Source organism: Bos indicus x Bos taurus, chromosome 18, assembly GCF_003369695.1.
Source record: "Bos indicus x Bos taurus breed Angus x Brahman F1 hybrid chromosome 18, Bos_hybrid_MaternalHap_v2.0, whole genome shotgun sequence".
NCBI lineage: Eukaryota > Metazoa > Chordata > Mammalia > Artiodactyla > Bovidae > Bos > Bos indicus x Bos taurus.
Window position 1 is genome coordinate 34,371,703 of NC_040093.1, and position 15,381 is coordinate 34,387,083.

Genomic DNA, 15,381 nt, shown 5'->3' on the forward strand with positions numbered 1-15,381 from the left:
ACAGTAAATATTTAAATGCAGATCTCATCTGTGTCTGTGTGTGTGTGTCTGTATGTGTGTGTGTGTGTGTGTGTCTGTGTGTCTGTGTGTGTGTGTATTTGAAAGTCTTGATCTGCTACTTACTAGTACAATTTTATCAGTTTCTATAATTCTTATTCCCCATTTCTTTTCCTGTAAAACTGTCATAGTCTCAATGAGGCACATAGCACAGTAACTTTGCAGGGACAGGATACTGAAAGAAACACAAAAGTTATGGACACACTCCCTGACACAGTGGAGGAAAGACTTGGCTGTTAGTTGGAAGTTGGGAGTTCTAGTTCTGGATTTGCTGCTAACTTCCTTTTGATCATTCTCCCCTAGCGATCAATAAGGAGTGTGGACTGGATGCTCAGAGCATCCCTTTCCATCCTGCAAGCAGAAGAACATCATTTATGCTTCCTCTGTATCCCTCCCAGGGGCATAGCTTTTCACTCAAATTCATTTTAAGTTTACAACACATTCTTTCCCCATGTCATGCATGATTTTCAAGAACTTATTGAAGAATCAGCACTTCTAAAATTGGGAAATATACCAAGGAAAAATAAATACAAGGGGAGTGTCTGATGAACAAAACAATGTTGAAGAAAAGGGAGGGAAAATTCCAAAATGGCGCCTCCATAGTAGGTCTAGGAACCAATCCATGTAGGCTGGGACAGGGGACTATGGGAATCTCAGTGGAGATCTTCAGGGAAAAGAAGAAAGGAAAACAAGACACAAATAAATTGTCTGTTTTTTTTTTTTTTTTTTTTGACTGTTCAATGAGTTATACTGAAAAACGTTTTTAAAGAGCCCTGGGAAAATGTAGAAAACTTGGATTTTCACAGAAAAATGGCTTTAAAAATGAAACGGTTATTAATAAAACAAAAACAGTTGTTCAAAACAGACAAATAAGTCATAATGTATTTCTTGGCTCACTAATGGACACTATTTATATAGATATAGAAATAACAGTGAAATATGTATCTGGAAAGTGAGATGCGATTTATTTGGTGGAAGGGAGAAAGGGCAGAAGTGTGAAAGAACTCAATCACATCTAAAATAAAAGAGAAACAAATTTGACCAGGTGGGAGATAATAGGTTGCATGTATTGTTTAGACATAGTAAGGTAAATACCAATATAAATTTCTAAATGAACTAAAAAATAAAAATTTGTTGAGTGGAGAGAGCTGCTTCTGGTAGCAGGCTACAGATAAAAGAAGGAAAATATTGGCCACATTTCACTGCTGCTTTTCAACCAGATACGTGGTCTCTCTCTCTCTCTTTTTTTTTTCCTATTAAGCACTATGGCATATGCAGAATGGGATTTCAATCTCTCTGAGTATTGATAGTACTAAATATATTTTACCTGTTTCCTACAGACATGTTATACGATAAAATGTGTTATCAACTAACATTATAAAGGAACAGAACAAGGTTTGAGTAAATCATGATGTCAACAGATAGTAGTAAAAGAACCACATTAGAATCTTTTGATTATAAATAACATGTTCTTGCCTTCTCAGAGTACTACCACATTTACAATCTCTAAAAACATCTACTCTAGTTAGTTGACTGAGATACAAGAACTTTGGAGTAGCTTATGACCCCTTCTACTCCTACCTCCGGATGAATAGGACCACTTCAGACATAATATCTCACACCTGTCCAAGGGAAAGTCCTCAAAGACCTCCCCAAAGACATCAGGGATCCAAGTCCTAGGAGCCTCTTATTACCTTGTTCAGTTGAGTTCAGTGGCTCAGTCATGTCCAGCTCTTTGTGAGCCCATGGACTGCAGTACACCAGGCCTCCCTGTCATCACCAACTCCTGGAGTATACTCAAACTCATGTCCATTGAGTCAGTGATGCCATTTAACCATCTCATTCTCTGTTGTCCCCTTCTTCTCCCACCTTCAATCTTTCCCAGCATCAGGGTCTTTTCAAATGAGTCAGTTCTTCACATCAGGTGGCCAAAGTATTGCAGTTTCAGCTTTTGCATCAGTCCTTCAAATGAATATTTAGGACTGATTTCCTTAGGATTGACTGGTTGGATCTCCCTGCAGTCCAAGGGACTCTCAAGAGTCTTCTCCAAAAAAAAAAAAAAAAGAGTCTTCTCCAACACCACAGTTCAAAAGCATCAATTCTTTGGTGCTCAGCTTTCTTTATAGTCCAATTCTCACATCCATACATGACCACTGGAAAAACCATAGCTTTGACTAGATGGACCTTTGTTGACAAAGTAATGTCTCTTAGATAGCAAAAATGACACAGATGTAAAGAACAGACTGTTGGACTCTGTGGGATGATTTGAGAGAATAACATTGAAACCTGTATATTATCATATGTGAAATAGATCATCAGTCCAGGTTCAATGCATGAGACAGGGTGTTCAGGGCTGGTGGACTGGGATGACCCTGAGGGATGGGATGGGGAGGGAGGTGAGAGGGAGAGGCAGGATGGGGGACACATGTAAACCCATGGCTGATTCATGTGAATGTATGGCAAAAAGCACCATAACATTGTAAAGTAATTAGCCTCCAATTAAAAAAAAAAAAAGATTATCTTCTTGAAGATGGAAAGCATTTTGGATTCATGTCATGTCACTTGCCATTCATTTCAATGTAATATTGAATTTTTTTCTGTCAAAAAATATATATGCTATTTAGGTTGTTCATAACTTTTCTTCCAAGGAGCAAGCATCTTTTAATTTCATGGCTGCAGTCACTATCGGCAGTGATTTTGGAGCCCCCCAAAATAGTCTGCCACTGTTTCCCCATCTATCTGCCATGGAGTGATAGGACCAGATGCCATGACCTTAGTTTTCTGAATATTGAATTTTAAGCCAAGTTTTTCACTCTCCTCTTTCACTTTCATCAAGAGGCTCTTTAGTTCTTCTTCACTTTCTGCCATAAGGGTAGTGTCATCTGCATATCTGAGGTTATTGATATTTCTCCTGGCAATCTTGATTCCATCTTGTGCTTCTTCCAGCCCAGAGTTTCTCATGATGTACTCTGCATATAAGTTAAATAAGCAGGGTGACAATATACAGCCTTGACGTACTCCTTTTCCTATTTGGAACCAGTCTGTTGTTCCATGTCCAATTCTAACTGTTGCTTCTTGACCTGCATACATATTTCTCAGGAGGCAGGTCAGGTGGTCTGATATTGCTATCTTGTTCATTATGGCAATAGTCTTACAGTTCAACAGATTAAAAAAAAAAAACTACAAGGAAAATACAGGAGTGTTAAAAAATTATAGTTACTTATAGCAGAATTTTATTTGCTGTCCCAGGGAAAAATACAAATAATTAACAATAGTGTGCACAAAACAGACCTGACCAGTAATGAGATAATAATTTTTAGACGTTGAGTTGGCAATTTTATCCTCCAGTGCTTCTGAGTATTATACATTTAGCAATTGCTGATAACAGTTGCCATTAACAAAATGATATTCCAGAGGCCAAACCTCAGCACTTCTGGCAAAAGAGAGAATTTCAACATTATAAATAAATATACTTCCATAATCTTAGAACTTTGTTTCTGTGTAAACATTTCAAATAGGGATGCAGTCATAGAGGCACTTTCTGCCTTTACTATAAACTAATAATATCTGGTACCTTGTATCTTTCAGTTCTAAGGATAACTAGTAGCAGAGGTTGTAGTAGTAGTCATATTACCAATAATAATAATGCAAGTGGGAAATGGTAGAAAATTATAATCGCTTCAATATGATTTCTCCCCTGAAACACCTATTTGAATGCAAGGACCAATGTAGTTTGTGCATGAACAATACTTATTAATGTGTACTTTGTTGTCCTTTAAATGCCATCATTGGTTTATCCATCCATACATGGATGGATGCATGCATGTGTTCAAATGTTCAACAAACATTTACTAGGTACCCACCACCTGCCTGACCTGGTTATATGCCGAGTGGACAAGCATAGTTCATAACATAGCCTTTAATAGTAGGAGATGTAACACAAGGACATACTTTCAATATGAAATGACAGAGGGTAATTAAAGTAAATTAAGGCCCCAGCTTGAATCCAGGGTAAACTCATCTCAGTCTTCTACCTTAGGAGTCCCTGTGCAATTGGTTCTTCTGGGTATTTCTTTCCACAGTAAGGTAAGGTAAGGTAAGTCAGTTCAGTCGTGTCCGACTCTGTGTGACCCCATAGACGGCAGCCCACCAGGCTCCCCCGGCCCTGGGATTCTCCAGGCAAGAACACTGGAGTGGGTTGCGATGTCCTCCAATGCATGAAAGTGAAAAATGAAAGTGAAGTCGCTCAGTCGTGTCCGACTCCTAGTGACCCCATGGACTGCAGCCTACCAGGCTCCTCCGTCCATGGAATTTTCCAGGCAGGAGTACTGAAGTTGGGTGCCATTGTCTTCTCCGTTCCACAGTAAAGGAGAGAACTAAGACTCAAGGAAATACACCTGGGTCCAAGGGAAGGGTTGATTCTAAACATATCTGCATCTTGCCTGTCTGTTCTCTAGCCCAACTCTCTCCAGTTCTTCCTGATGTGGGGAGAGATTCCAGAAGAATGATTGAGAATTATAGTCTCTCTCTCGTCTCTGGTATATCTCCATGTACCTGATGTTGAGAAACTGGAAGAGTCAAGAAGCAGAAATCAGACAATGATCAAAGCCCAGTTTCACTCAACATTCTTCCTATGGATAGGAATATCATAGAATTTGCAATAAGAAAACACTATTTGTATGATACGCCCTAGTTTCATACTCTGAAATAACCTTAAATAAACCTTACTTGCCCTCTGAGCTATAGGTAGAGAGAGGGAAGGTGAAAATTCTTTTTTTTTTTTTTTTATTGTTTAATTTTGGCCTAGAGCTAATTTAATAAGAATAGGTAACTACCCTACCTACCGAAAACAGATTTTTGGTTCAGCTTGTCACAACATTTTTGAGGAATTTTCCCCTTAAATTTAGCATATTATCTTACTGAACTCTATTTTTGAGGCTATGAGAGGAATTAGGAATCTATAATATATTTAAGTTGAAGCAAATCCTGTGTTCTTGAGAAAATACAATTTCAGATGTTGTTTACATTTCTAACTTAAACACATCTCAAAGCATCTTCAAATATTTATGACATGAAGTTGCTATTTTTAGCCCCTCAGGACAAAGAGAAGATATGTTGATCTTTTACAGATTTTTTCTTCTCTGAACATTGGTGTTTTTTCTCCCCTACAAACGTGTCCTTTCATTGTTTTAATAGCTGAACAAATGGCACATTCAATCTTGTGTAATTTGGTCTAAATATCTGTCATTTCCTAGGATTAATGCCAGATGGACACTGAGAATATTTCTAAGAATTCACTGCTAAAATAAAGAGAGAGTCCAAATACACACCTGGCCACAAATGATGAGAGTATGATGGATAACAGAGGCATTTATTCAACAGGAGGATATACAGATGGCTTTGCAATAGAAGTGAAAGATTGAGGTTGACCTCTTAAAGTAAAATGCAACAGAACATGGGCCAGAAGTCTCGTTTGCCTCTTATTTTAAATGACCATAGACTCAATCACTAAGCATTTACCACATACAGGACACCATTTACCACATACAGGACACTAGGCTAACCATAGTTCTCTTGACAAGGTTCACTGCTCATGTCCATTTTAATGAGTGAGGAAGCAGAATCCAGCAGAGTAAGTGATATACATAATTCACATTTTTAAAGTGACAAGAGTGAGATTTTAATCCACAGATTTCCAGCTTTCGACTTGTGTATGCTGCTTCTACACTGCTGCTAAGTCGCTTCAGTCATTTCTGACTCTCTGCAACTCCACAGACGGCAGCCCACCAAGCTCCGCCATCCCTTGGATTCTCCAGGCAAGAAAGCTGGAGTGGGTTGCCATTTCCTTCTCCAACTATGTGTTCATTGTTATTTGCTTACAAAATTTGTAACAAAACTAGTACATCTTGATAGCTTTCAGGATGTTTTCTCTCTCAGTGGATTATGAATATATTGTGGACAGTTTCCATTTTATTTACTTTGTATCACTCTGTTGCTTTATCTTATGGGAACATATGTTGTTGCTCAGTCACTAAGTCCTGTCCAACTCTTTGTGACCCCATGAACTGCAGGAATCCAGGCCTCTCTGTCCTTCACTGTCTCCCTGAGTTTTCTCAAACTCATGCACACTGAGTCAGTGATACCATCCAACCATTCCATCTTCTGTCACAACCTTCTCCTCTTGCCCTCAATCTTTCCGAGCATCATGGTCTTTTTTAATAAGTCAGCTCTACTCATTAGGTGGCCAAAGTATCAGAGCTTCAGCTTCAGCATCAGTCCTTCCAATTAATTTTCAGGGTGGATTTCCTTTAGGAGTGACTGGTTTGATCTTCTTGCTGTCCAAGGGATTCTCAAGAGTCTTTTCCAGCACCAGTTTGAAAGTATTAATTCAATGTAGTAGCCATCATGGTCAACAAAAGAGTCCAAAATGTAGTACTTGGATGCAATCTCAAAAATGACAGAATGATCTCTGTTCATTTCCAAGGCAAACAATTCAATATCACAGTAATCCAAGTCTATGCCCCAACTGGTAATGCTGAAGAAGCTGAAGTTGAACAGTTCTATGAAGACCTACAAGACCTTTTAGAACTAACACCCAAAAAAGATGTCCTTTTCATTATAGGGGACTGGAATGCAAAAGGAGGAAGTCAAGAAACACCTGGAGTAACAGGCAAATTTGGCCTTGGAATATAGAATGAAGCAGGGCTAAGGCTAATAGAGTTTTGCCAAGAGAATGTACTGGTCATAGCAAACACCCTCTTCCAACAACACAAGAGAAGACTCTACACATGGACATCACCAGATGGTCAACACCAAAATCAGATTGATTATATTCTTTGCAGCCAAAGATGGAGAAGCTCTATACAGTCAGCAAAAACAAGACCAGGAACTGACAGTAGCTCAGATCATGAACTCCTTATTGCCGAATTCAGACTTAAATTGAAGAAAGTGGGGAAAACCACTAGACCATTCAGGTATGACCTAAATCAAATCCCTTATGATTATACAGTGGAAGTGAGAAATAGATTTAAGGGACTAGGTCTTAAAGATAGAGTGCCTGATGAACTATGGACTGAGGTTCGTGACATTGTACAGGAGGCAGGGATCAAGACCATCCCCATGGAAAAGAAATGCAAAAAAGCAAAATGGCTGTCTGAGGAGGCCTTACAAATAGCTGTGAAAAGAAGAGAAGCGAAAAGCAAAGGAGAAAAGGAAAGATATAAGCATCTGAATGCAGAGTTCCAAAGAATAGCAAAAAGAGATAAGAAAGCCTTCCTCAGTGATCAATGCAAAGAAATAGAGGAAAACAACAGAATGGGAAAGACTAGAGATCTCTTCAAGAAAATCAGAGATACCAAAGGAACATTTCATGCAAAGATGGGCTCGATAAAGGACAGAAATGGTATGGACCTAACAGAAGCAGAAGATATTAAGAAGAAGTGGCAAGAATACACAGAAGATCTTCACGACCCAGATAATCATGATGGTGTGATCACTCACCTAGAGCCAGATATCCTGGAATGTGAAGTCAAGTGGGCCTTAGAAAGCATCACTACGAACAAAGCTAGTGGAGGTGACAGAATTCCAGTTGAGCTATTTCAAATCCTGAAAGATGATGCTGTGAAAGTGTTGTACTCAATATGCCAGCAAATTTGGAAAACTCAGCAGTGGCCACAGGACTGGAAAAGGTCAGTTTTCATTCCAATCCCAAAGAAAGGCAATGCCAAATAATGCTCAAACTCCCACACAATTGCACTCATCTCACACACTAGTAAAGTAATGCTCAAAATTCTCCAAGCCAGGCTTCAGCAGTACGTGAACCATGAACTTCCACATGTTCAAGCTGGTTTTAGAAAAGGCAGAGGAACCAGAGATCAAATTGCCAACACCCACTGGATCATGGAAAAAGCAAGAGAGTTCCAGTAAAAACATCTATTTCTGCTTTATTGACTATGCCAAAGCTTTGACTGTGTGGATCCCAATAAACTGTGGAAAATTCTGAAAGAGATGGGAATACCAGAGCACCTGACCTGCCTCTTGAGAAACCTATATGCAGGTCAGGAAGCAACAGTTAGAACTGGACATGGAACAACAGACTGGTTCCAAATAGGAAAAGGAATATGTCAAGGCTGTATATTGTCACCCTGCTTATTTAACTTATATGCAGAGTACATCATGAGAAACGCTGGGCTAGAAGAAGCACAAGCTGGAATCAAGATTGCCAGGAGAAATATCAATAACCTCAGATATGCAGATGACACCACCCTTATGGCAGAAAGTGAAGAGGAACTAAAGAGCCTCTTGATGAAAGTGAAAGAGGAGAGTGAAAAAGTTGGGTTAAAGCTCAACATTCAGAAAACTAGGATCATGGCACCTCTCCCATCACTTCATGGAAAATAGATGGGGAAACAGTGGAAACAGTGGCAGGCTTTATTTTTGGGGACTCCAAAATCACTGCATATGGTGACTGCTGCCATGAAATTAAACGATGCTTACTCCTTGAAAGGAAAATTATGACCAACCTAGATAGCATATTATAAAGCAGAGACATTACTTTGCCAACAAAGGTCTGTCTAGTCAAGGCTATGGTTTTTCCTGTGGTCATGTATGGATGTGAGAGTTGGACTGTGAAGAAAGCAGAGTGCCAAAGAATTGATCCTTTGAACTGTGATGTTGGAGAAGACTCTTGAGAGTCCCTTGGACTGCAAGGAGATCCAACCCGTCCATTCTAAAGATCAGTCCTGGGTGTTCTTTGGAAGGACTGATGCTAAAGCTGAAACTCCAGTACTTTGGCCACCTCATGCGAACGGTTGACTCACTGGAAAAGACTCTGATGGTGGGAGGGATTGGGGGCTGGAGGAGAAGGGGACAACAGAGGATGAGATGGCTAGATAGCATCACTGACTTGATGGACGTGAGTTTGAGTGAACTCCGGGAGTTGGTGATGCACAGGGAGGCCTGGTGTGCTGCAGTTCTTGGGATCGCAAAGAGTCGAACACGACTGAGCGACTGAACTGAATTGAACTGACCAGCCTTCTTTATGACCCACCTCTCACATCCATACATGACTTCCGGAAAAACCATAGCTTTGACTATATGGAACTTTGTCAGCAAAGTTATGTCTCTGAATTTTAACACACTGTCTAGGTTAGTCATAGATATTCTTCCAAGCAACAAGCATCTTTTCATTTTGTAGCTGCAGTCATCATCCACAGTGATTTTGGAGCCCAAGAAAGTGAAATCTGACACTGTTTTCACATTTTCCCCATCTCTTTGCCATGAAGTGATTGGACTGGATGCCATAATTTTCGTTTTTTGAATGTTGTGTTTTAAGCCAGTTTTTTCACTGTCCTCTTTCACCTGCATCAAGAGGCTCTTTAGTTCCCTTCCACACTCTGACATTAAAGGGGTATCATATACATATCTGAGGTTCTTGATATTTCTCCCAACAATCTTGATTCCAGCCTGCGATTCATTCAGCCTTGCATTTTGCATGATGTACTCTGCATGTAAGTTAATAAAGCAGGGTAACAATATACAGCCTTGACATACTCCTTTCCTAATTCGAACCAGTTGGTTGTTCCATGTCCAGTTCCAATTGTTGCTTCTTTTCCTGCATACAGGTGCTCTGTTATTCTTGTCTTGTTAAGAATATTCATTAAGAATATTCCACAGTTTGTTGTGATCTGCACAGACAAAGGTTTTAGCCTAGTCATAGGAAATGCATAATAATTATCTAATGCACAAATTTAACATCAACTATAAAGCTGCAGACAAAGTCTTGTTTCTCTTTTATTTTACTGTCAATTCCTACCCTTCTATTTAGACTCTTATTTCACCATCTTTCCACTTCTCTCTTGCCTTAATTTTATCTAAATTATCCTTCCATATGTTTGCTAAGGTTTAGCTAATCTAGGAATCGTTATCACATGATTACTCTTCTAAAGAACTTGTGTGCACACAGGGATATATGGAAATTTCACATTAATTTATGATAATTTATAGACAATGAGAGGTAATGGATAGACAATGACTGATGCTGGAAACTTTTGCAATACTTTTTATTTTATTTATAAAAACCCAGAAATTCCTATGATAAACAACTTTACAAAACTGCAGAGTACTGAATAAGGATTGTATGTGCTTTTGTCTTTTAATGAGTCAAGTATTTTTAAATATTTAAGAAATTTGCCTTTTAATGAAAGGTTTAAATATATGACAAGTATAAAACCGGCATCATGCTAAAAACATGTTTGCAGAAGGATCACATTTTAATAAAAGTCTCTGACAATTAAGAATATAACACATGGTGGAAATAAGAAGAGTGAAATGTCACAGCTTTAATCAACCATAATCTTAAGTGTGAACAGCTAATAGCTAAAATTAATATGAGAAGCCTAGCAAGGAAAGTACATATTTCAAATGGGAAAATGCAATGGAAGTTGCCAAGAATGAAATTTAAACACATGTAATGAATGCTCTGAGTTTTCCATATTTGAACTATGAAACACATGAATAATCAAAATTCAATTCATGATTATAATAAAAGCTTCTAGAATGGCTCAGTAATGCTAGGTTCAGACAAAATGCAATTGACCCTTGAGCAATATGGGTTTGAAGTGTACAGGTTTGAACTGTTTTTTTTTTTTTTTTAATAAATACATACCACAGTAATGCACAATCCATGAATGGCTGAATCCACAGATGAACTACTACAGATATGAAAGCCTGGCTTTAAAGTTATATGTGGACTTTGGCTGCATACAGGGTCAGTACCACTAACACTTGAGTTGTTTAAAGGTCAAGGTGTTCCATTGAGTCTGTGGTCATCTCATCTATGAAATAAAAATGACAATGCATGTGATTCTGTTAAAGGTGAAGTAAACAGAAATGTCCAAATATCTCAAAATGAAAATTAGGTGAGAGAGAGTAGTTAACATATACTGTTTACATTTATGTATAAGTGTGCTTTTGATAAAATGTATATGCTTTACAGATATCTCAATATCTTTGTGATGATTCAAAACTAATATATTTTTTTTTTAAGATGGGAATTGAAAGTAAAACTCAGATGCAGGTCAAAGCAGTCAACAGAGTATCAGTTATGAGTTTCAAAGCAAATTAATCAAGTTTCTTGTTTTAACTCAGCATTTGCTCTCCCTCTTTTAAAACTTCTAATGACTCCTCATTGCCAATATGTTTAGTCCCAAAGCTAGATAACAGAAGGTAAGATTTATATTTATATTTATATTCAGTTCCCTTATGTAGTGTCTGTCTGTATTCCTGCCAAGGAAGCTACATGTGTTCATTCAATCATCAAAAATACTCTGGCATGTACTATGTGCAGGTTGCTGTGCAAGACACTGAGAAGATACAGATGAATAAGAAAACTCTCCATTCTTAATGAGATCATAGTATTCTTATAGAGATAGATAGTTCATTTAAGTGAACATTAGAATTTAGCAGAGGAAATCTCAAGCAAGTATTGAAACAGGAGAAATGGGCATTTAAATTAGACTAGAACACAATGAATAAGTTTTAGAGATCTACTGTACAATATAGGAGATCCAACCAGGCCATTCTGAAGATCAGCCCTGGGATTTCTTTGGAAGGAATGATGCTAAAGCTGAAACTCCAGTACTTTGGCCACCTCATGCAAAGAGTTGACTCATTGGAAAAGACTCTGATGCTGGGAGGGATTGGGGGCAGGAGGAGAAGGGGACGACAGAGGATGAGATGGCTGGATGGCATCACTGACTCGATGGACATGAGTCTGAGTGAACTCTGGGAGTTGGTGATGGACAGGGAGGCCTGGGTGCTGCGATTCATGGGGTCACAACGAGTTGGACAGGACTGAGTGACTGAACTGAACTGAACTGAACTGTACAATATGGTGCCTATAGTTACCATTAACTTAAAAAATGTCAAAAGATAGATCCATGTTAAATGTTCCTAACACACATATACATGCACACAGAGGAAATTTTTGAAGGTAATGAATATGTTTATTTTCATCGTGGTGAAGGTATCATGTACATACGTACATGTCCAAATGCACTAATTGTAAATGTCCAAATGTACAATTGCACTCATCTCACACGCTCAAAATTCACAGGCTCACATGCAAAATTCACTCATCTCACACGGTCAAAAAAGTAATGCCCAAAATTCTCCAAGCCAGGCTTCAGCAATACGTGAACCATGAACGTCCACATGCTCAAGCTGGTTTTAGAAAAGGCAGAGGAACCAGAGATCAAATTGCCAACATCCACTGGATCATCGAAAAAGCAAGAGAGTTTCAGTAAAAACATCTATTTCTGCTTTATTGACTATGCCAAAGCCTTTGACTGTGTGGATCCCAATAAACTGTGGAAAATTCTGAAAGAGATGGGAATACCAGAGCACCTGACCTGCCTCTTGAGAAACCTATATGCAGGTCAGGAAGCAACAGTTAGAACTGGACATGGAACAACAGACTGGTTCCAAATAGGAAAAGGAATATGTCAAGGCTGTATATTGTCACCCTGCTTATTTAACTTATATGCAGAGTACATCATGAGAAACGCTGGGCTAGAAGAAGCACAAGCTGGAATCAAGATTGCCAGGAGAAATATCAATAACCTCAGATATGCAGATGACACCACCCTTATGGCAGAAAGTGAAGAGGAACAAAAAAGCGTCTTGATGAAAGTGAAAGAGGAGAGAGAAAAAGTTGGCTTACAGCTCAACATTCAGAAAACGAAGATCATGGCATCTGGTCCCATTGCTTCATGGAAAATAGATGGGTAAACAGTGGAAACAGTGTCAGACTTTATTTTTTTGGGCTCCAAAATCACTGCAGATGGTGATTGCAGCTATGAAATTAAAAGTCGCTTACTCCTTGGAAGGAAAGCTATGACCAACCTAGATAGTGTATTGAAAAGCAGAGACATTACTTTGCCAACAAAGGTCCGTCTAGTCAAGGCTATGGTTTTTCCTGTGGTCATGTATGGATGTGAGAGTTGGACTGTGAAGAAGGCTGAGCACCGAAGAATTGATGCTTTTGAACTGTGGTGCTGGAGAAGACTCCTGAGAGTCCCTTGGACTGCAAGGAGATCCTACCAGTCCATTCTAAAGGAGATCAGCCCTGGGATTTCTTTGGAAGGACTGATGCTAAAGCTGAAACTCCAATACTTGGCCATCTTATGGGAAGAGTTGACTCATTGGAAAAGACTCTGATGCTGGGAGGGATTGGGTGCAGGAAGAAAAGGGGACAACAGAGGATGAGATGGCTGGATGGTATCACCAACATGATGGACATGAGTTTGAGTGAACTCCGGGAGTTGGTGATGGACAGGGAGGCCTGGCGTGCTGCAATTCATGGAGTCACAAAGAGTCAGACACGACTGAGTGACTGAACTGAACTGAAACCCACTAATGGTAGATGTTAAATATACACAGTTTTTTTTTTTTTCTTGTATATCAGTTATACCTTAATAAAACTGTAAAAACATAAATTAGGCTAGAACATATGTTCAGGGAAAACATTAAGTATGAAGAAATAACTTGATCTAGTAGTTAAAAATAAATTGGGGACTTCCTTCCCTGATGGCTTAGATGGTAAAGCATCTGCCTACAATGCAGGAGACCGGGATTCAATCCCTGGGTCAGGAAGATCCTCTGGAGAAGCAAATGGCAACCCACTCCAATTCTCTTGCCTGGAAAATCTCATGGATGGAGGAGGGTTGTAGGCTACAGTTCATGAGGTTGCAAAGAGTCGGACACGACTTAGTGACTGAACAATGAATGCATGAATTTAAGTTAAAAAAATTCTAGACAAGTAGAAGAGCATGGAAACATGACATCATCTAGATGTGTGGAAGAGCATGGAGTTTTACTGTTACTGAAACATGCAATATCCCTTAAGGCCTCCGTGCATTGCAAATGTTAGTCACATGGACTCTACATATACCCCTTTGTCTCTTCTGCCATTGGCCCCTGTTAATTTATCAAGATCAAATGAAAATATAAATTATTTCATGAGGCCTGTTAAGTGCTCAGGCTGAGGTATTTATGTCATCCTTTGACTTGGTGGTCAAAACAATGGCACATATTCTTTTAGTGGATTCTGTAGCATTGCAGCAAGATCCTCTCTTGAAGGCCCGAGTTTCTGATCATCAACCTAATAGAAGAGGAAATAGGAGTGAATTATTACTTACAAATGTTGGCTCAGTATATGAGTGTGAGATAAATATTGACTCTTCTAGTATATTCCCTCTAATGAATAGTCATGAGAGAGAGCAGGTGGCGGGGGGGACAGCTGGAAGATCTCTGAGTGGTGTAATTGTCATCGAATATGTGTGAAAATATAGTGGACTGAGACAAGAATGTACTTGGACTCATAGGTAGTAGCAAATGGATAACCTTTTTGGTCATGGGCCTAGACAGAAAATGTTTGGAAGATCGTGAACGAGGAGATCCTTGGTAGCTCAGCTGGTAAGGAATCTGCCTGCAATGCAGGAGGCTCCATTTCAATTCCTGGGTAGCAAAGATATCACAGAGAAGGAATAGGCTACCCACAGCAGTATTCTTGGGCTTCCCTCGTTGCTCAGCTGGTAAAGAATCTGCCTGCAATGCGGGAGACCTGACCTGGGATTGATCGCTCGGTTGGGAAGATTACCTGGAGAAGGGAGCAGCTACCCCAACTCCAGTATCAGGGCTGGAAGAATTCCATGGACTGTATAGTCCATGGGGTCACAAAGAGTCGGACATGACTGAGCAATTTTCACTTTTCAGAAAGCAAGCATGCAGATGGACATATAAGATTGAGCACAGAGTATATTATTTTTATAATATATGTTAACACCCACCAGAGAACATCCACCACCAGAAAGACAGTAAAAACCAAGAGCACAACATTATCAGCCAACTGACCTCAGTTAGCTTCTTCCATCTCTCTTCCAAAGAGAGATGCATCTTTGTGTACAAACATACTAGCTGAGATGCTGGGATAGACACTTTGTGGGCATGGACTCCTATTCACTAGGATTGATTTAGGTCTGGAACCGCTGAGTGACCACCGTGTATGGAACAGAAATCAATGTTGATGACATCCTCAGAGAAAGAGGGTATTCTGTCTACAGACTGCAATTGGTCTTGAATTTGCAACATCAGCTCTTCTCTAGGTCCCCAGCCTGACGGTATTAATGTCAGGCTTTTCAGCTTTCTTAATTGTGTGAACCGGTTTCTTAAAATCTCTCTATTGATATAGATAGATAGATTCTGTTTCACTAGATAAACCTGCCTAATACATCTCTGTAAAAGAGATGAACTCTAGAAAGTACT